The sequence below is a fragment of the Heterocephalus glaber genome, unplaced genomic scaffold, assembly GCF_053883595.1.
Source record: "Heterocephalus glaber isolate CG9 unplaced genomic scaffold, H.glaber_assembly_v1.0 deba00001504, whole genome shotgun sequence".
Taxonomy (NCBI): Eukaryota; Metazoa; Chordata; class Mammalia; order Rodentia; family Bathyergidae; genus Heterocephalus; species Heterocephalus glaber.
In genome coordinates, this window is record NW_028258324.1 from 7,229,658 (window position 1) to 7,251,735 (window position 22,078).

A 22,078-nucleotide genomic window follows, 5' to 3' on the forward strand; every position below is an offset into this window, starting at 1 on the left:
GAATAAGGCAAGGATAATTCAACCTGTAGTCTTAGGACCCTTAAGACATTCACCAGGGCTTGTTTCAGAATAATTCAATAGGAAGACTAAAAGTTAGAAGCAAGGGAAGTGGACAGAACACAGGAAGTCTTTTACATTCCTCACTGTATAATAGGCAAAGTAACACATCTGAAAATTTTCATGTTACTGTGTTTTCATGTGTACAATTTGAATGTTTTAATTCCATACAAATAAAAGAATCTCAACAGCAGAGCATTTTAGTGCAAAGTGGGGCTAATAATTTTGTTAACTGGATTAACTTTTTGAGTATTATGTTTCTCCTAAAAATAAAAGGATTAACAATATTTTTCACATATCTAAAAGTTTCTCAGTAAAGGTATATTTACTTTGTATTTACAGTAGAAACATTAATTTTCAGCCACTACATTGGGAAAGAAGTGTCAGCAGCTAACCCATTAATTCCAGCAACTATTTTTGTAATAGCATACAATTCTCTTTGTGTAACTATAACTGCGATTCTAGCCAAAAATCTCCAGAATCACTCCCTTTGCTCTTAATATTAGTTAGGGCTTTCTAGAGGAACAGATTCAATATTAAATATATGTATAATTATTCAAGGCATTTATAAAGTAGGTTTATAGGATCAGAATGAAAAGACTGCAAGTGGCCATCTACCAAATCATAGAGGGAAGAATCTAAAATGGACATCTGTGCACTGGAGAGCTGGAGGATCTAGTGGCAGTTGAAGGTAGAAGGTCTGGAGTTACTGGTATGAGTCTGTGTTGAAAAGATGGAGTCTGCACTGGAAGGTTGAAGATTCTGCCCTGGAAGGCTGAAGGAACTGGAGACCAATGTCTAAAGGCAATGGTAAAGACCAAAGCTCCTTACAGGTACAAGCACCCAATGATAAATGTAAACATATTGTATACCTAAAATGTACCAATAAAAGAATTAAAAAGAAAAAAAAAAGACCAAAGCTCCCCTGAAAAAAGGGAGTCACTTCCTTCTTATTTCCCTTTTTATTCTGTCCAAGCTACAAGCCTATTGGTTGGTGTCACCTATATCTGGGGTGAGTCTTCCCTCCTTAGTTTGCTGGCCTACATGTCAATCATCCATAGACATCCCCATAATTTACTATCTGCTCAATTCTTACTCATCAGGTTGATATATCACAATTAACAAACATAATCCACCCCTTATAAACTTGACAACCAGACATCTCCTTAAACCATATTTAATCTCCAAAACAACAGCAAATTTATAATTATGCCTAACATAATACAACTGTGCTGCGTACAAACCACAATACAAGAATACAAGGCAAAGGTTTTGTTGAGTGATATTCATTCTTCTCCTAACATTCCATAACTTAAACATAATAATATAGATTTAACAATACTTAGAAACCAATATTAAGTCAATCAGTTATGTCATAAAGAAAAGATAGCTATTTAATATATGTTTACATACGGACAAGCACATTAACAAAATAGGAAGGAAATACTCATGACAAAAATCCTCATTTCTGTAATTAGTCACACAGTCCTAAGTATTATACCTACTTTCTTCATCTTATTCTGTATTAGCTTGGCCTTCAGCAAACATCTCAGCAGGTCTTAATTCTTTACCTATTCACATGACCCATACTTTCATTCCTGAGGGTTCTGGGCCATTGTAATTCTGCCTAGATTGGGTTTTTGTAGTTTCCCATTGACCTTAATAACAGAGCCTAATACTAGGAGACACCCTAAGGAATCTCCTATACTCCAAATATACTTTTCCTGACCTCCACATGGAGTAATGATCCAGTTTCCCCTTACTAGTGTGGATCAATCATCCATGTTAACATCGTAATTCCTTTTTTACCTTTTTTACTCAGAGGCATAAGGCATTCAAAATTACCAGGGGGAAATTTTAGCTTCCAGTTCAATGGAATCATTGTTGTGCTTCCTGGTGCAAGCCTTCCTCTGACTGGAATTAAGTCTTCTAGGCCAACAGAGCATAAGGTTTCAAGAACAGGGAACAAAAATTTTGCTAGTGGATCATTAGGAGTAATGGTGAGTGATACAATTCCCACTTCTACCCCTTGGTTCATTATAGGGAACAGGAAAGGGGACATTACCAGAGACTCTTGCAGTGGGTTCTGGTCTCCTGTGAGCCAATACAATGTCTGAGAGATAGGAAAGAAGGAAATAAAGACAGAGACAGAGATTTGAGAGAAACTGAGTCTTGGGCTGATCTAGGCTGCTCTGGGCAGCAAAGACAAAGACACAAAGGGCATTCAGTGTTTATTCATACAAGTGTGGGAAGGGGGAAACTGAGCAGGCCTTGGGACACCTGCTGATAGCAAGTATCAAGCAGGCAGGACTCTAGAATGAGAGCACAAACATCTTTGCTGAAGGGAACAAAAGTTAATTCAGAAGGGAGGAATTTAGTTGGAGCTGAGTTGACCTTGGCTGGAAATGAACTCAACCGATTGGACTATTGCCAATGTAACACAGCCAAATTATGGAGGGGCAAGAAGCTTGTGGTACTATAGCCTGCTAATACTTGGCAGAAGTGTCTGCTACAGTTCATGGATCCATGAATCCTGCTATAGGAGACACAGTATCATATATCAAATGTTGATTCCAAGCATATCCAGCCTTTTGGAGAAACATGCCCTGCCCCTACAAGGTATTGGTACCTACCTGATGCTGTAATTACATCTTCAAAAGGCCATTCCACCTTTCTGTCAATCCAGTTGCTTCTGGATGGTGGAGAAATTGATAAGACCAGTGAAATCCATGAGCATGAGCCCATTGCCACACTTCTTTAGCCATGAAGTGTGTTCCTTGGTGAGAAGCAATGCTGTGTGGAATTCCATGATGGTAGATAAGGCATTCTATTAAGTCTACAGATGGTAGTTTGGGCAAAGCATTACATACAGGGAAGGTAAATCCATACTTAGAATAAATATCTGTTCCAGTAAGGACAAAGCATTGTCCTTTCCATGATGGAAGTGGTCCAATATAATCAACCTACCACAGGCTGATCACCCCAGGAAATTGTGCCTTATTTGAGACTCATTAATGGTCTCTATGCTATCAGACCAGACATTCAACAGGGGCTATATCCAGGTAAGCCTTAGTGAGTGGAAGTCCATGTTAATGAGCGCATGCATAACCTCCATCTCTGCTACCATGACCATTTTGTATATGAGCACACTGGGCATTGATGGAGTTTGAGGGGTGAAGAAAAAGATTGACTGCTATTCATAGGTCATCCACCCACCAAGAACAGGTCATCCTATTCACTTGATTATTAAAGTCCTCTTTTGCTGAAGTTATATTTGGGTGGGCACTTACATGGGACACAAATGCCTTCACATCCTCTGCCTATATGGAGAGATCTATCCACATACTTCCCCAAATGTCTTTGTCACTGACTTTCCAATCATGTTCCCTGCCAGTCCCTGACCATCCAGACCTTTGACTGTAGCCAACAAATAAGAATATAATCATACATCTGGCCATTTTTTTCTTCCAAACGAAATGCAGTCAGTGATGCCTAAAGTTCTGCCTACTCTGAAGATTTCCCCTCACCACTGTCCTTCAGAGATGTCCTGGAAAGGGGCTATAGTGCTGTGGCTGTCCACTTTCAGGACATGCATGAGAACCATCTGTAAACCGTGTCTTAGTCTTCCATTCCTCTGTCAGCTGATCATAAAGTACACCCATGAGGCCATAGCTTCATGCCCAGGGACAGAAGGCAGTATAACAGGAGTAGGAACCATGGGCTTTTGGCTGATCAGGCCTACTCATGGATATACCATTCCCTTCTCATGATGTAGTATTTCTGTGCATGTCTAACATTAGGACTTGGGTCAAACATCAGCCAGCTCTTGATGCATGGTATCCTGGTATCCCATGATCAAGCATTTGTTTTCCACTAAGGCCCAGTAGCAGGCCAGGATCTATTTCTCACAGGGAGATTAGTTGTCTGCAGATTATGGCAGAGCCTTGCTCCAAAATTCTAACAGCCTTCACTTTGATTTACCTTTATGGGCTAGCCAAAGGCTCCATTCAGCATTCTTATTTGCCACTGATACCTCAAGTGCCATTGGATCTGCTAGACCATATGGCCCAAGGGGCAGATCAGACTGCACAGCAGCCTGGACCTGTTACAGATACTCCTCTTACTGTGCTCCCTACACAAAACTAGCAGCTTTGTGAGTCACTTGGTAAATGAGCTGGAGTAATGAACCAAGTGAGGAATGTGTTGCATTTAAAATTGAAATAGACCCATATGGTACCATGTCTCTCTTTTGGTTGTTGGAGGGCCCAGATGCAAAAATTTATCCTCCACCTTAGAAAAGATATCTCTACATGCACCACACCACTGGATTCCTAGAGATTTCACTGAAGTGGAGGGACTTTCAATTTTAGTTCAATTTATTTTCCATCATCTGGCACACAAAGGTTTTCTCAGCAGGTCCAGAGTCTTTGCTACCTCATATTCACTTGGTCCAATTAGTATTATATCATCAAATTAATCATTCAAAGACAATTCTCAAAAATCTATTTGTTTTCTTTCAAACACCAGGCAAACAATTGTTCTAGGTTATTATAAACATATGATCAAAACAACCTAATTTTCTGAAAAAGGAAAGAAACATTATCCCTCTCTAATTTTTTTACTCAAATAGAAATTTTTAACGTCAAAGAAAGCATGAATAAGCATAAAAACAATCTAATTGCTAATCACCATATTTTTAAATCATCTGTAATTACATAAAAATTTAAGTGAGATATAAACAGAAAATTTTTCATGTATCTTTAATTTGTATCTATCACTCATAAAATTCAGCTTGCATCTCCTCCCTAGGTTTAGAGAAACATACCATTTTACTCACATTGAACCTATGTCTCAAATTCAAATAACATTCCTAAGTATAGAAATAGAAAGTACATTTAATAGCTAGACATAGAAAGTGCATTTAGGCCAAAGTTTTTTAAAATGCACCCTTCTGAGTCCTGTCTTTTTAATTATATTTCAAAAAAGAAAACATGAATTAACTAGTTTTCTCAAGGCCCCAAACCTGAATTCTTGTCTGTATTTTGGTTGGCTTTGTTTGCTTGGGTTTTTTTTCTTCAAATTTTTACTAGGATATGTGATACACAGTAAACACATTCATCATGAATAGTAAATACATTCATCATATGTGTGTGTATATATATATATATATAGAGAGAGAGAGAGAGAGAGAGAGAGAGAGAGAGAGACAGAAGACAGTTAAAAGGATCAAGAAAATATCTCCCCCATCTCCATATTCCCTGTCCATCCTTTCAAATAACTAACTTTGATTCATTGATCCTTTGTATTGTTTTTTCAGTTTTAATTTTATTGATTTCCACTCTGATCTTTATAATTTCTTATAATTTCTTTCCTTCTTTTAGTTTCAGAATGGATTGTTCTTGTCCTTTGAGGACCATGAGATACATCATTAGGTTACTTATTTGGAATCACTGGTTTTTCCCTATGTGCATCTACAGTTGTAAACTCCCCTTAGAACTGCTTGCATTATGTCCCATAAGTTTTGATATGTTGTACTTCCATTGTTATTTGATTCTAAGAATTTTTAAATTTCTGATTTCTTCTATGATCTATTGATTATTCAGTGATGTATTATGTAATATTCTGGTGTTTATGTAGTTTCTGTGGCTCCTTTTGCTGTTAATTTCTAGCTTCATTCCATTATAGTACAATAGTATGCAGGGAATTATTTCAATTCTTTTGTAATTATCTAACTGTGCTTTTTAGCATAAGATGTGGTCCATTTTGGAAAAAATTCCATGTGCTATTGAGGAAAAAAATGTGTATCCTGTTGTTGAATGAAACACACTTGTAGATATCAGTTAAATCCATTTGTTTAATGGTATGCTTTAACTCTGATACTTTTTTGTTGGTTTTTATCTGGTTGACCCTAATTATGAGAGTGGATTATTGAAGTCCTCCACTATGATTGTACTAGTGTCTCTCTATCCTTTCAAATATAGTAGATTTTGTCTTGTGAATTTGGGTGTGCCAACATTTGGGGCATAGATAATTATAATTGTTATGTTTTCCTGTTAAATTATTCCCGTTACCAGTCTGTAGTGGCCATCTTTGTCTCTTCTGATCAGTTTTGGCTTGAAGTCTACTCTGTCTGAAAATAAGATAGTTACTTTTGCTTGTTTTGGAGCACCAGATGAATTGAGTGTCATTTTTATGCTTTCATTTTCAGTCTATGTACTTCCGTTGGGATGAGGTGTGTCTTCTACAGACAATATATGGTTGCATTTTTTTTGTCCAATCTACCAATCTGTGTTTTTTGATTAGAGGATTGAGACCATTGACATTGAGAGTTATTATTGTAAAGTGTTTATTGAATTACTATGTCATGCCTGATTTTTTCAGTGCTGATTCTTTTAATTTTTCATTTTGTTTAACTAGTCTTCCAGTTAGATACATACTTTCCTTTTGGCTCTTTGGTTCTGGTGGCCCCTCTGTCTCTGTCTAGGTGTCTAGGTTTCCCTTAACTGTGTTCTGTCTTGCTGGTTTAGTGATTAGTATTTCTTTGTAGTGGGAAGCCTTTACTTCTCTGTCAATTTTGAAGGCTAATTTTGCAGGATATAAAAGTCTGGGTTTAGCTGGGTGTGGTGGCAGTGCCTGCAATCCCAGCACTCAGGAAGTTCAGGCAGAGGAGGATCATCATGAGTTTGAGGCCAGCCTGGCTATATAGTAAGTTTAAGGCCAACCTTCACTGCGTAGTAAAACCTTGTCTCAAAAAAAAATCTAGGTTGATGATTTTTTGCGGGGTTATGGGGAGGACTTGAGAAACTTTGCTCCAAGCTCTCCTGACCTTTAGAGTTTGTGCTTAGAAATCCAGTTATTCTGATGGGCTTTCCTTTATAGGTTACTTGCTGTTTTTCTCTAACATCTTTTAGCATTCTTATTGCTTAGTTTCTGGAATTTTGGTTATGATGTGTCATGAATATTTTCTTTTCTGGATGTGGCTATTTGGAGTTCTATATGCCCCTTATGTTTGAATATTGAATTCTTTCTCCAGATTGGGAAATTTTTCTGGAATAATGTCAGTAAATATATTTTTATCCTTTTAGTCATCTAAATTTTTTTTTGTTCTTATAATTCTGAGGTTGGTTTTTTTCATCATCTAGCAGCTGTTGGATTCAGATTACATGGTGTCTTGCCATTTTCAGTGTATCACTGAGTTTATTGTCCATACAGCCACCTTATCTTCTATTTCTGACACTCTGTCCACATGTTGGTCAAGTCTGCTACCATGCTTTCCATTGAATTTTCTGTATCATTTATCTCTGCTTGATTTCTTTTTATACTTTCTAATTCTTTCCCAAAGTGGTCATTCATGTCTTGTATTGTCTTACTTAACTCAATTGGTTTATTATTTGTTTCTTCTTTAAGCTCATCAAAATTTTATTAGTAAAATCCTTTGTCTGTTTAAGTAAATCCTCTTTGAGCTTGTTAAACATCTTATGCATTTGCCTATATATTTCTTCCTTTACTTCTTGAAACATTTTGATCATTTCATTTTTTTAGTTCTTTGTCTATAGCTTCCTCTACTTCAGTGTCCATAAGATCAACTCTTATGGAAGTAGAATTTTTGTGGGCCATCTTGTTGCCTTGCTTTCTAACTTTTCTAGTGTTTTTGCACTATGGGTTCAAGATCAGTTAGGGTAGAGAAGCTCTCTCACTACTGTGGAGATCTCTAGTTAGATTCTGTCTCCTTGTGATGTGGCCTTTGTATGGTTATATCTTGGGGTTTGCTATTCAGCATAATATCTGAGGATCTTCTTAGTGTCCAACCTTCTTCTGGGGTGTTGATTCTCAGCACCACTCAGAGAAGGGAATGAATCACAGTATGTTTAGAACACCAAGACAAACTAGAATTTGGCATATAGTAAAAAACAAAAGCAACAACTATGCCACCACTAATAGAAGTCAACAAGAACAATAATAATAGAGTCAAAGACAAACTGGTTATTGACCTACCTTAGGAATCAATAATAGCAATAACTATAACATCCTTAGCAATATAGAAGAGATCTGCAATAATTATATAGACATAAAGACAAACCAGATATTGACATAGAATACATATCTACTGAAAGCAACAACTATACCACCATTAACAAATAGAAAAGCAGCAAAAATACCATAGAGTCCATTAAATAGCTAAAAATTAATAAAGCTTAGTAGTAATAATAATACCATGAAGGAGGGGAGGAGGAGAAAGTAATTAAAATTTTAAAAAGAAGTGGGATGTGGTGGCACATGCCTGTGATCCTAGAAGTCAGAAGCTGAGGCAGAAGGATTGCAGTGAGTTCAAGGCTAGCCTGGCCTACATAGTGAGTTCAAGGTCAGCCTAAACCACACAGTGATACCCTGCAAATAAATAAACAAACAAACAGACAAATAAATAATAAAATTTGAAAGAGAAAAGGAAGATGAAAAAGAAAAGTGAGGTAAAATTCAATTAAAGAGCAAAAGTTAATAGAAGTAGGTAAAAGTAACAGATAAAGACAAACAAGAAAAACAAAAAGCAAAAATAAAGAGTGAATGGGAAAAAAGAAACAAAAACAACTATTTAAAAAAAAAAAAGAAAAAGAAATGAGTCCCAAAATTCCTCTGTGTGTTCAGGTTAGGAGTTTCTTTCTAGGGTCTGTGGTATTGGAATCTGCTGAATATAGGTGGAGGACAGTGAGTCAACAGCTAGGGGCCTTTCTTGTTTGATGGCCACTTTTTCCCATGTGAATACTGAATCCCGCCCCACCATTCCCACTGGGCACAGTCAGTAAAAGGTATGGTATCTGCCTTCAGTCAATTCACTCCAGAGGCTTTTAGTGTCTGTGGCCTTCTGTATTCTCCAAGTATCTGCTGTCTCTGCCTAGTTTTATGGCCTGTGAGCTGTTGAGATGCCACTTTGATCTAGAGGCCCCTCTGTCTGTATACCCCAGGCTGAGGCAGTTGTCCAAGCCAAGGTATACCCCTGATCATATTGGTAGATGAAAAAAGCAAGCAATCCACTTAACTCTATGCTGGAAGTAGGCAGCAAGGGAGGGCCAAGCAGTCCACTAGACTTAATGCCAGTATTTTCAGACCCAGTGGTCTCAGAAAACCAAGTGTGGGCCTGACATCTCACCACAAAGTGTGGCATCACTGTGTCCTTCACAGTCTGAGCTCATCATTGCTTAAACATCTCAGGGGATCTGTGACTAGCCCATTCCTTTTCCATGACTGTTTCTTGTGACCATCTCGCATCTAGTCACTATGGCAGGTTGCCTCCAGAGACCTTTCAACGTATAGCTGTTCTGGGACTTCTGATTCCTGGAATATCTCAGACTTAAACAATAAACCCTTCTCAAAATGTTTTCTGATTATATAACTCTGAAGTAGAGCAGACACTGCAGTGAATTTCTTCTCCAACTCTAACCTGCAGTGTGGAAGGAGTCACTGTCAGAATAAAACTCCATGCTATATCTGCAGCTTACAAGAACTGTGGACTTTTCTTGGGGGGTAGTGCTGCTGTTTTTTGTTTCTCAGTGGGATTTCCAACCCTCTCCAGGCTTACCTTGTGTTTGCAGAAACAGGATCTTTGCCCAAGGAGCTGAGGTTACCATTCCATACTGCTTCATTCTTGTTCTGCATTGTCTTTATTCTCAGCAGTTTCTCTGTGGTTCCTAGTTTCCTATTGGTTCTTTCTTGATTCCTGGAGCTCTGCTTTGTTTTTCTCTTTGCTGGTTTCTTTTTTTTTTCTTTTTTCCAGGTGTCTTGATTCCAGATCCCTGAGAGGCTGTATTTTGCTTCGGCCTTTACTCTATCATTTTTACTCTCCCTTATTTTTTTGTTTTTTAAACTGTATTTCCTATCTTTAGGCAGAAATAGAAAGAGGAAAAATCTATATGTGCCCACATTAATACTGTCTGACTTGGATTAAAGAGGTCAAAAATGTTCCTCTCAACTTCAGTTTATGAACTTTTAAAGCTAGTATTTGCGCTTCCCTTGATTTTCAAGAGCTGAGGCCAAAGAAGTCAACATAGAAGGAATTCAATACAAAACTTCTGGTTTCTAAATGTATATGAACAATTTCAGCTTGGTTGGAATGTGACACTTCAGAAAGAATTCAGTGGAACATGGGGAAGTTGGAGAGGAGCTTTCAAATGTTTACTTCAGAAAGGAAGTTGAGGAACTTGTGAGCCTGTATTCAAACTATTTAATGTCAAGCCTTCATAAGCAATTCTATTTTTGTTGTCCTCATCAAATGTAGAAAATAATGATGTGAGGCCTCAATCTTACAGCTGCAGTTTGTGAGAATCCTTAAGACTGAAGCTAAGGTAAGCACTTGCCAATTAGACCTAGGACATTGTCAGCTACACCAGGTATGTGGGCCAAGGACTCTGTGACAGAGCTTGTCATGGAGATGAAGCCAATAAAATGTGTGATTGTACAATAAGGATGCTCCAAGAGTGAAAAATAAGCATGGATTTGAATTGGAACAGTTGTATTGTGGCCCTAGTGCTGATGGTGATGCAGTGGTGATGGGCCCCTCTGGATCATGACTTTGGCCACCAGTTAACATGTGCAGGAGGCATTCTTGGCTCTAAAGAGTGATGCTCACAGCCCTCATCCTGATTAGTGATAATTAGGGCTTCAGTCCACTTCCTACTCTTCTAATTCTCTCAGTGCCATGTACATTCTCCAATAACCCTCGCTCTAATTCTGCCTTGTTCTCTTCTCCCATTAGATAAAATAGTAAAGTAGAATGGAAGGAAGTAGGAAGAAAGTAGGGAAGTAGGAAGAACAGAAGGAAGTAAGAAGAAAAGAATGAAGATAGAAAGGGATTATGTGTGGGAAAGGAGGTAAGGAAGGTGGGAGTCCTGATTTACAATCATGTCAGAGTATTGCAGTTCTTTTCATTAGTACATATTAATTATACTGAATATTGGGGTACATTTTTCATATATGCATACAACATTCTTTCCTCATATCCATCTCAATGCCCTCTCCTACCTTCTCCTCTCCCCCCATCCCACCTTCTTCTCTAATAGTTTCCCTTCTGCTTTCATATCATATTTTTTCTAGATTCTACATACGAGAGAAAACATATTGCTTGGTATTCTGAGTCTGGCTTATTTTATTTAACATGATAATCTTCAGTTTCAGCATTTTCCTGCAAATGCTATAATTTCATTCTTTATTTGGCTGAATAATACTCCATTGTGTGTGTGTATATATATATGTATATATATGTATATATGTATATATGTATATATATGTATATATATATATCACATTTTCTTTATCCATTCACCCTTTGACAGCCACTTAGACTGATTTTATAACTTGATTATCATGAATAGTGCTGTAATAAACATTGCATGCAGGTAACCCTATAGTGTGCTCATTTTGATTCCTTCACATGTATACCAAGGAATGGTATAGCCAGATCAACTGGTATTTCTTCTATTTTTTAGTTTATTGAGGAACCATTGTAGTTGAGTTCTTGACCTCTGTTTCAAACCCACACAAATATAATCCCATTCACCAGCTCCATTTTGGAATAGGCAGTTTGGAAATGCCTATTTAGGTTTTTTAAAAGAAAATTCTCCTTAGCACTTTCAGAATGTATCCCATGGAAATACTTCTGCACAAAAATGCATGGCAAAGGTATCTATTGTGGGACTGGTTTTGCATGGGCTTCTCAGTCTGGTTCCTTAAACTGTTGCCAAGGTCTTTAACTGCTGGACTCAAGTGATCCTCCTGCCTCAACCTCCTGAGTAGTTGAGACTATAGGGATCTGCCACTGTACCTGGCTTACAGGATTATTCCAATAACAAAAATCTATAAGTAGCTTAATGATATCATTAAAAATTGTTTTGCAAAATCAATATATATCTCTACAAAGAAATAGTATCCTGACATTAAAAAGAAGTTACAAAGATTATGTGTGCACTTCTGTGATGAGCTTTGCGGATTACACTGTTGACTGAGAAAAGAAAAGAACAAAACAATAGGCAAGGAAATGATCCCATCTATATATTATTCTTAGTGTATACACATGTGTGTATGTGTGTATTTATAAAAGAATTAATAATTTACTTTTATTTATATTGATAGGGAAAAGTTTTAGATAACTTAATAGATTGAATATTAAGGTAGTTGTAGAAGCAAAATAAGTAATGTGTTCTTTTAAGATTTGCTTTTCCCATAACTCCTTGTTTAAGGTGATGGTTATCTGACTCTTTAGCCAATAATTTCATTAACCTAACAAAGTTACAATGCCAGGGTGTGTTCACAGTGTATATGTGCCTATCTTGTGTCTGTGACTTGTAAATAGGAACTGGAATTGTATTTACACATCAAAGACCACTAGAGATGAGATAATGGCTAAAAACGATATAAAAAGGGAAATGCTGAACAAAGGGGGCCACAGATACTGACCAGACCTGTTTCTGGCGTTCCTGCCTGCTCGCGAGAAGAAATTTTATAATTTTATCTGAATTCTGTTTCTCCGTGTATTTCTTTCCGAGATTTCTGCAACAATATCTAACATTCTATAGCCATTGCAAATATTATTTTGGCAGAACTTTGAATAATAGTATATTCTTGTAATCTAATGCTACTTATAAAATAAAAGCAGAACATAATGTTCTTTTTGTCCACCTTTCTTAAACATTTTCCAATGTTATTAGATATTCTTTAAATATAATTATTTTTTTCTGTAATATCCTTCTAGATTGTTTTCTGTTTATCCAACTCATATATAATGTTGACATAAACATTTTTTAACCTGATATCAGTTTCAAATTTCAAGCTCTTTCCTAAGATAAATGCCTTATAACTACTAGTTCATAGGATGTGATCTTTTATTGTAATTACTGATTCATAGGATGTGACCCTTGATATTTATTACAAAATTGGTCTTCATAATCCACAAAGATTTATAATATAATACTGCAGGGCTTTTTTTCCCATTAAGTTTATTGGTACATTTTAGGTATAAAATACAGTTACATTCATCACAGGGATCTTGTACCTTTACGTAATGTATTTGGTTCTTATTTTTTCCCCTTCCCGTGCCCTCCCTTCACCCTCTGCACCATTCCCTATTTGCAAAGACTTTGTTTCCATTTTTTTCTTTTCTCATATTTTTCTTTTCCCTTCTTTCCTTTCCCCTACCCCTGCCACTTTCCCTACTCCTTTAGACCTTTTCTTCCTAATACACAGTATCAATTATACAATTTTAAATTACAATATCAAGATCTAGAAAACATTACCACAGATTTTACAGAATTTAAAAGGATATAGAAAGCGTATTACAAAAATCTTCTTTTTAAATAAATTTGACAGTTTCTAAGAAGTACCTTGGAAGACAAATTAATGAAACTAACTCTGGAGGAAATATAAAATTTGAATAGCACCTATTAAAGAAAGTATATTCCTACCTTGAAAACCTACCTATATGACAACAGCAGGCCCATATACATTTCAACTGATAAATTATATCAAACATTTAAAGCAGAAAAAAGAAGGAACACTTCTCCCCTCATTTTAGGGAATCAACATTGTGCTAATACTAAAATTGGACAAAGATAATACAAGAAAAAAATATGAACATAAATAGAAATTTGTTCAACAAAACAAACTATTAGAAGTCAGATCTTGCAGTATGTAGAAAGTGGTTTTATTATAGGGATGACAGTGTTGGTTCAGCATTGGAAGATCCACCCCCAAAAGCAATCATTTTAACAGAGGAAAGGAGAAAGCCATATGATCCTGTCACTAGTTGCAGAAAAAGTATTGGACTAAATTCTACAGCTGTTCATGGTAAAAGCTATCAGGAGACTAGAAGTAGAACAGAACCTTTTCAACCGATCAAAGACATGCACTCCATACTTCCAGAAAAAATGCCTTATATGAGTGGAGAAGATAGAATGCTTTCTCCTTAAGGTGGGGAACAAGGTCAAATATGCGTACTCTTCATATGTCCATTAAACTTTGAAACCTAGGCCCAAACCAAAATAGTCTGGCAATAAAATGACATAATTAGGATAGGATTGGCAAGGTAGAAGTAAACTCTTTGTATGTAGATGAAATGATCATCTACAGAGAAAATACTAAGAAATCTCTAGGAGTCCCTAGAACTTGTATTTGAATTTAGCGGGATGAGAAAACACAAGGCATATATAAAAATTCAGGTCTATGTATACTTGCTATAAATGAAGAACTGGATATTGAAATTTAAAAGTTATGTAGGAATACAAAGGACCTAGAAAAGTAGAAAAGAAAAACAAAACAGTGTTGGAAGACATTTAGTACCTAATTTTAAGACTTCCTGTAAAGCTACAATAATCAAGGCAGTGTTGTTGTAAGGAAAGACATATATATATAGATCATTGGAATAAAACAGAGAATCTAGAAATAGAACCACACATATATGGTCCACTGAATTTTGAAAGATTATTTAACAGTAACATTTTATAGAACATAAACTCAATTCAAGAGCAGAGGAAAAGATAGTGTTTTCAGCAAATGACACTAGAACACCTGTTATCCATATATAAAAAATTAATATCAACCCTTTATTTCCATACATGAAAATAACCTGAAAGGATCTATGAACTTAAATGTGAAAGACTAAAACTATAAAACTTCAAGAAGAAATTATAAGGGAAAATGTTTATGAATTTAGGGTAGGCAAGAATTTCCTAGGATATAAGAAACATGATGTATAAAAGAAAAAAATTGATGTGAGATTCCATCAAAATTTGGAACTTTGAATGACATCGTGAAGAAAATGAAAAGTAGTCCTTAAACAGACCATATTTATAATGCATATAACCTATGATCAGAATATATAAAGAACTCTTACAGCTCATTAATAGGCAACCCAATTAAAAAGTAGGCACAAGAAGATGATAAATAGCCAGTACAGCACAAGGAAAGGTGTGCAACATTAGAATCAGAAAAATACTAATCAGTACAATAACAAGATTGAATTATACACCCTTTGGGGAGATGAAGTTAAAAGTTTTAAAAGAACAAATGTCAGCTTAGGTGTGAACCAGTTAGAACTTTCTAATACTGCTAATGTGAATGTAAAACGATAAAACCATTTTGGAAAAAAATATAGAAATTTCTTGTATTACTGTTAAGGACCAACAGTCCTGTTCTTAAGTTTTTACTTGAGAAGAATGAAAACACATGTTCACAATAGATTTGTACATACAAGTTGACTATCCCTTGTCTGAAATTCTTGGGACCAGAGTGGCTCAAATTTTGGTTTGAAATCCACTTGATCTGCAAAGAGGATAGCTACTCTTGCTTTTTGGGGAGCTGGGGGGGTTCCTGTCACATGGAATATTGTTTTCCACCTTTTAACTTTCAGACTGAGTTTCTTTTTGAATTAAATGTGTTTCTTGTATGCAGCATATTGTTAGATCTTGCTTCTTGACCCATTCTTCCAGTCTATTTCTTTTGATTGGTGAGTTAAGCCCATTAACATTGATGGTTATAACTCATACATATTGATTTATCATTGTCATGACTTTTTCTGTTTGTTGGATTCTCCCACTTTGTTTTTAATTTCTTGTTGTGCCCGATGGATTCATTCTGCTGTGCTTCCTGGGGTTGTGATCCTCATTGTCTTTTCCTAGGATATTGTCTAAAGTTTTTTGGAGTGCTGGTTTGGTATTCATGAAGTTCCTAAGGTGCTCTTTGTCATGAAAGTATCTTATTTCTCCATCAAATTTGAAAGATAATTTTGCAGGGTACATCAATCTGGGTTGGCGGCTGTTTTCCTTTAGGGCTTGAAATACATCACTCCAAGCTCTTCTTGCCTTGAGGGTTTGCATTGAGAAGTCTGCTGTGATTCTGATGGGCTTTCCTTTGTATGTGATTTGTTTCTTTTCTCTAACTGCATGCATAATTTTGTTCTTCTGTTGGCTTTCTGGAATCTTAACAATTATATGCCTATGTGTAGATTTTTTTTTTGATCACAGCTACTTGGAGTCCTGTATGCCTCACTTACCTGTATGTCAAGTTCTTTTCCCCTCCTTGGGAAGTTTTCTGCCATCACTTCTGTGAACAGTTTTTTTATGTCATCTACACTCTCTCCTGTTTCTTCATTGACTCCAATCAGTCTTATGTTATTCTTCTTTGCATCATCTACCAGCTGCTGGATTGCTTTCTCACGGTCCCTTACAATTTTAAAGCAATTTGTCTTTTCCTGGTCACTAATTGCAATCTCATCTTCTATATCTGAAATTCTGTCCTCACATTGGCTCATTCTGCTGCATAGACTTTCAATGGAGTTTTTAATCTCCTGGAAATCTGTTTGCATCTGTTTTATGGATTCCATTTGTTTCCTATATTGGGATTCCACTATGTTCCTCAGATCCTCTATTTTTTTTATCTCTAGATTTAGTAATCATGTCTTGCACTATGGGCACAATCTCTGCTGTTATCTGAGAAATTATTTCTGATTTCATTTTTTCCAGATCCTCTTTTGTTGACCCTTCAGGGAGTCCAGGTGGTTGAGTATCAGAGAGTTCCATCTCGTTTCCCTTTGGGATTGTTTTAGGTGATCTGGAAGTCTGGTTTTGAGACTTGTTTATGTGTCTTCTCATTTCAATGGGGGGGGGTGCTATTGGCGCCCATGTGGCTCACCTCCTCTGTGCTTCTGCGGGGGATACAGCAGCCCGGAAGCCTCCTCTTGTGTTCTGGGAGCATCTCACCTCCTCTGTGTCAATGCTGCAGTTTTTGCTAATGCAATAGGCTATTAAGAGTCATCATTTATTCAGCAAACTTTTAGGCTTTAAAAAGAAGTTACTAATGCATAGCTTTCTTACAGGCCCTAGGCACATCATTACAGGGAATTCACAGTTCCTACCTTTTACTCAAATTGTGGTCTTGGGTTGACATGGGAGCAATAAACACTTCAATACATAACTGCACTGTGATGTGATTTGGGCTGTCAGAGTTATGACCAGAGCACCATAGGAACTCAGAGTATTTATAGAATGATTGTGGTAATTTACCAAAAAGTGACTGGATTATTATTTTTTCTTTGAATCTTTCTCTCCCATCTTTCAACTAAAGAATGATGTTAACTGGGTCATGGGTCTGTAGGGAAACATCTTTCCTTACTCCTGTCAGAGTTCAAGTGTGAACTAATAACTGATAGCAACAAAGAAATAGAAAAAGAAACTTACCTGAGTTTGTGGTGTCAAAGTCTGGCACCATTTCTGGCACAGAATCAAAAGTAAGCCTTCTTCACAGATACACACATTCATCTTGAATCTAATTCCAGACTTGGTTTTCTAACACCCCTTCATTTACTGGCTGCTTAAAACAGAAAAATGGTTGTCTAGACTCTGAAAATATTTATTCCAACTTCCAAAAACAAGGCTGCAAGGGAAAGAGACAACCAAGCCTTCACAAATAACTCTCCACTCTCAATATTTCTTAAGAAATTTTAAGCGGATCATGTTAATTATGTTAAACTATATAAAATTACCAATATTTAACATTTAAACTATAAAAATGACAGTTCCGTAAGGTTCAACATAAAACCTGTCAATTAATTCTTCCTCTTTTTTCCCAAGACTACCCATCTGTTACACCTAATCAAAACTTGTTTCACACCAAATAATTTCTGCATTATCCACCCCAGAAACAAAGAAGAGAAAAGTTATTAACACAGGATTATGCTTGTTTGACACTTCTTAGTCAGATTATCTGTGAAACAAAATTAGAATAGAGTATTTCTCAAGTAGAAAGGGAAAAGGGTCCCTTTTTAAGCAAAGAAAGTTTCAGCCAGTGCAGAGCTAGGAGGTGGGAGCAGAGCTGGGCAGAAGATTCTTGGAACTACCAAGCTGTGATTCATACTCCTCATCTCATTCTCTAAAGACATAGAATTGTAGCCTGATTAAACCTGACAGTTATGAATCAAATATTATTAATTTTAAATTTTTTTACTTTTAATTGACACGTGGTAACCATACATATTTATTGGGAACAGTGTGACAGTTTTACTAAGGAAATTTCTACTAAAGACTGGCCTCTTTTTCACTACCCTTATATAAACTCATATGATAAAAAGGTAAACTTGGTACATTAACAGCAAGTACTGGCATGTGAAACAATACCTCCCATCTTAGAAATCTGGCTTGATCCTATAAAAGCATCAGAATTCTCTGTCAGAGGTCTGTCATTGCTTGAACTGCTGTCTAGGGTCTTCACACTTAAAGTGGAATCACTGCTCAAGCCAGTGTTTTCTCAGACTCTAACATGGGTCTTGTTTACATGGAGATTCTGGTTTGGTAGGTGTGGGTGGTGACAGAGAGTCTGAATTTCTAACCACAGGTGATGTGAATTTAATGGCTGAATTATACTTGGAGTGGTGAGGTTTTAGAACATCGTTTGACATCTTGCTTCCTCTTTTATAAATCATCATTCTAACCTGGGAGACAAGAGGCTGTCAGTCTCCTTGTAGCAAACTAGTTCTACTCATTCCACTTGTGAAATGGAGTTAATAAACCCATGTTGATAATCCACTGAAGGGCAGAATATTGCTTTCTCATTACAAGAAATTTTAGAGATTACCTGATCTAACCTGTTCTCCTCCACTTCACATTGAGTTCTATGCCTGAGCTGCCCCCCTACAACACAAATGCATGTGTGCACACATGCACGCACACACACACACACACTCTGAGTTTACACTTGCCGCTCCCATTGTATCTCATGGAACCTGAGAAAGTTCTGAATAATAAAATATCTGCTCTTGCAGATATTTTAAATAAGTGGAAATAGCCTGTTATGGTTTGGGTCTAGATGTGTCCCCAAAGCCTCATACAGTCAGTCATAGGTGGCTTTTTTTAGAGGTGGCTGAATCTAGAGTGTGATGCTGGGATTAAGGGCATTTGATTATTAAACCAGTACACTGATTGTTTTGGCACCACCCTAATACCAGTAGTCTGGATGAGACAAAAGAGGCAGACAGACGCTGTTAAGGTTTCCTTGTTGTTTTGATACCTCCTGTTAGGCGCCATGAACTGTTACCCCTCTGCCATGTGCCACCTTGCCTTGGAGCCAGCCAATTATGGACTGAAAGCTCTACAAACTGTGAGCTGAATAAACCTTTCCTCTTTTAACTTGGGTGTTGGGAATTTTGTCTCGGCAATGTGAGAAAAGTAACTAAGACATAGCCAAAGAATCTATTGGTCAAAACCACTTAGCAAACCCCACCTTAAAGGGGGATTTTCTTCTTTGACTTCAAAAGACAGTTAAAAGCCAGCATTTCTAGATGAAAGGCTTTAGCAGTTGCCCTCCTATCCTGCCCTCTCTCCACAGCAGATGCTAAACCACAGCTCAGTCTAAATTTGTCCCCTTCGGTCAAGAGGAAATGTCAGCTTCAATTATTGTTTTGCAGATTTATTTGAGTCCTTTAATGCAATTCATCAGAGAATGAGGTATTGAATCCCAGATCTCTGCTGTTTGTGAGCCCTGTACCACATTTGCCTTCCTAGTTTCTCTCCTTTCTCCTCTCTCTCTCTCCTCTCTCTGCACCCCCATTCCTAGCAAGTTTCTGTGATAAACTCATCTGTAGTTATCAAAGGAGATTTATAATAAAGGCATCATGTGAATGTGTTTGAGAGAGAAAAATTATAAAATCATTTTTTATTTATGGTGAAACATTCTAATTTGGATATAAAATGCTACAAATCAAATGTAACTGTCTCAGGAGTTAGGCTTTAAAGGGAATCTTCCAATTTAATAAATCTGCTCTTTTGATCTTTGCAATATTGCTGTAGCACTATTTTTAATTTTCAACAGGTCCTCTTCTTAATGAAGGTCTCTACCCAGTTGATTGAGCACAATTTATTTTGCAAACAAAGACACTTTTAGGAGTGGGTTGGGCAGCTGGTGATTGGACTCATGCATCTGCCATGTGCTGGGACTGTCTCAGGCTGAGACACATGGCCATTCTAATTACAGGCAGTTTGTGATGTGGGACTCAGTGACAGTTTGGCAATGAGAAGTGAATCTGTCAAAGAAAAAAATATGAACTAAACAAAATAAAACAGCAAGGGAATCTTTATTCAAGAATACTGCAATGGGAGAGAGTTTCAACTCAACTCTGGATGAACCAGGGACAGCTGGGGTTTTACAGCCAATGGGCAAGGTTAGGGGATGAGTAGATGGAAAATTCCTGAGAGGAGTTTCATTAGGTATCTTAGGTATCGAGTAAGGAGGTTCTCGACAAGCTGTGCTTGGTAGGACAAGGATAGGGCCTAGAAGTGCTCAGAGGAAGCTGATTAGAGTCTGGTGCCTTGCCAAATCTCACCAAATGCAAGATAGATTTTTAATTCACTCTTGTCCAAGGAAACCCTGTAGTCATCAACCATTAAGAACTCATCTTTGGGCCAGGGATTTAGCTCAGTGGTTCTGCCACCTGCCTCACAAGCTCAAGGTCCCATGTTTGATCCCTGGTACCAAAAACAAAACAAAACAAAACAAAACAAAACTCATCTTTGCCCTGAAAAGTTCTTTCAAACATTTATTATGTTCTAATTTCTTTTCCTTTTTGATTTCTTTTCATTTTCCTTTGTAAATCCAATTATTCTTATGTGTTTGATTAGGAAATTTATTTTATCTTCTGGATCTTGGCTTCTACTTCAGTAAAGCTGGGTGAGATTGACTTTGAAAAATGAAAAATATGGTTTGAACTGATCAAGGTAAGCATGATTGTAATTCAAACAGGAAGAACTTTAAGGTGTGAACCTCATTTCATGGTGCATTGTTTATGGGGCTCAGAAGGAAGAGGGAAAACCTTGTGTTTTTATACATATGTACCACACAGTGGAGTCTCAGGGAAGAACCTAGTGCTCTCTGTAGCCCAGTGCTTACCACTGGGCCACCCCTTCTTATTCTGAGTGTTGCTTTCCTTGTCTACAAAATGATGTTCTACTAGGTGACTGCCTTGGTACCTTACAGGGATTTTTAAAAAAAATTCTATAATTCAAATTTTTAAACTATTCTACTCTAGGATGTGCTTCCTAATTATATAAAATCCATCTTGAGGTTATTATAAAGATCAAATATGAGTGATGGTAAATTAGTCTGAAAATAGTGACTCAATGTAGAGCTTGTGCCTGAAAAGCCCCAATTTTTATTTGTGTATGTTTTAGTTTAAGGAGATGAATGCAAGAATGTTCACATCAGTAGTTTAAATAGTAAAAGTGTATATATGGTAATGGGGGTTTTGTGTGTGTGTGTGTGTGTGTGTGTGTGTGTTGTAGAGGGATAGAAGCCACTGAAATGCACCTCATTAGAACAATGACCATAGGAATAGTGATGGAATGGTATACAGTGAACATCAATGAGCTATACAATCAAAGGGGAGAGGTTATTATTTTTAGCAGGAAAAGATAAAAAATTGTTATATGACTTGCTTAAAGTATAAAAATATACAAAACAATACTATTTTTCTAAAATAAATATATATTTAAATGCATGGTAGAGGCTGGGAGTATAATTCTGTATTACAATATACGCCTAGCATGTCTAAGGCCCTGAGTTCCATCCCCAGCACTAAAAAAAAAGCTTGGTGTTGGTAAACACAATAGATATGATAGTGTTTGCCTCTGAGAATCAGGAAGGGGATATAATTTGAAAAGGAAACTCATTGCGCTTCATCTGTATTTCAGAATGCTTGATTTCTTAAACTGGGGCTTAGATATGTAAGTGTTTGCTATATTGTACTTTACATCTTTTTGCATGTCTTAAAATATTTTCTGACATTCTTATTATAAAACTGTGGTTATGAAAAGTCATTGTATATACTTGTTTGTAGATTAGAAAGAGGCTCAGTGAGTCACCATGATTCTACAGTAGCAAGGAATTTATGGTTTAGATCTAAGATGGCCTCCAAAGGCTCATGTGATTGAAAAGTGATTGCATTATGTGAGTATTACAGCTGACTTTAGGTCCTCAGAAGAGGTGGGTCACTGGA

At 36.7% G+C, this 22,078-nt stretch overlaps 1 protein-coding gene across 19 annotated transcripts in view; it reads left to right on the top strand.

The window, feature by feature from the left end:
• Nek11 (NIMA related kinase 11) overlaps nucleotides 1-22,078 on the top strand; it is a 328,322-nt gene that overhangs the window by 286,993 nt on the left and 19,251 nt on the right. For 4 of the 19 annotated variants that reach the window (XR_015441120.1, XR_015441118.1, XR_015441121.1 and 1 more), the window contains one exon: nucleotides 20,706-20,801. The exons of the other annotated variants lie outside the window; for them this stretch is intronic. The gene's annotated coding sequence lies outside the window, so the exon portion shown is untranslated. The remainder of the gene's footprint in view (nucleotides 1-20,705; nucleotides 20,802-22,078) is intronic. 19 annotated transcript variants of the gene reach the window in all.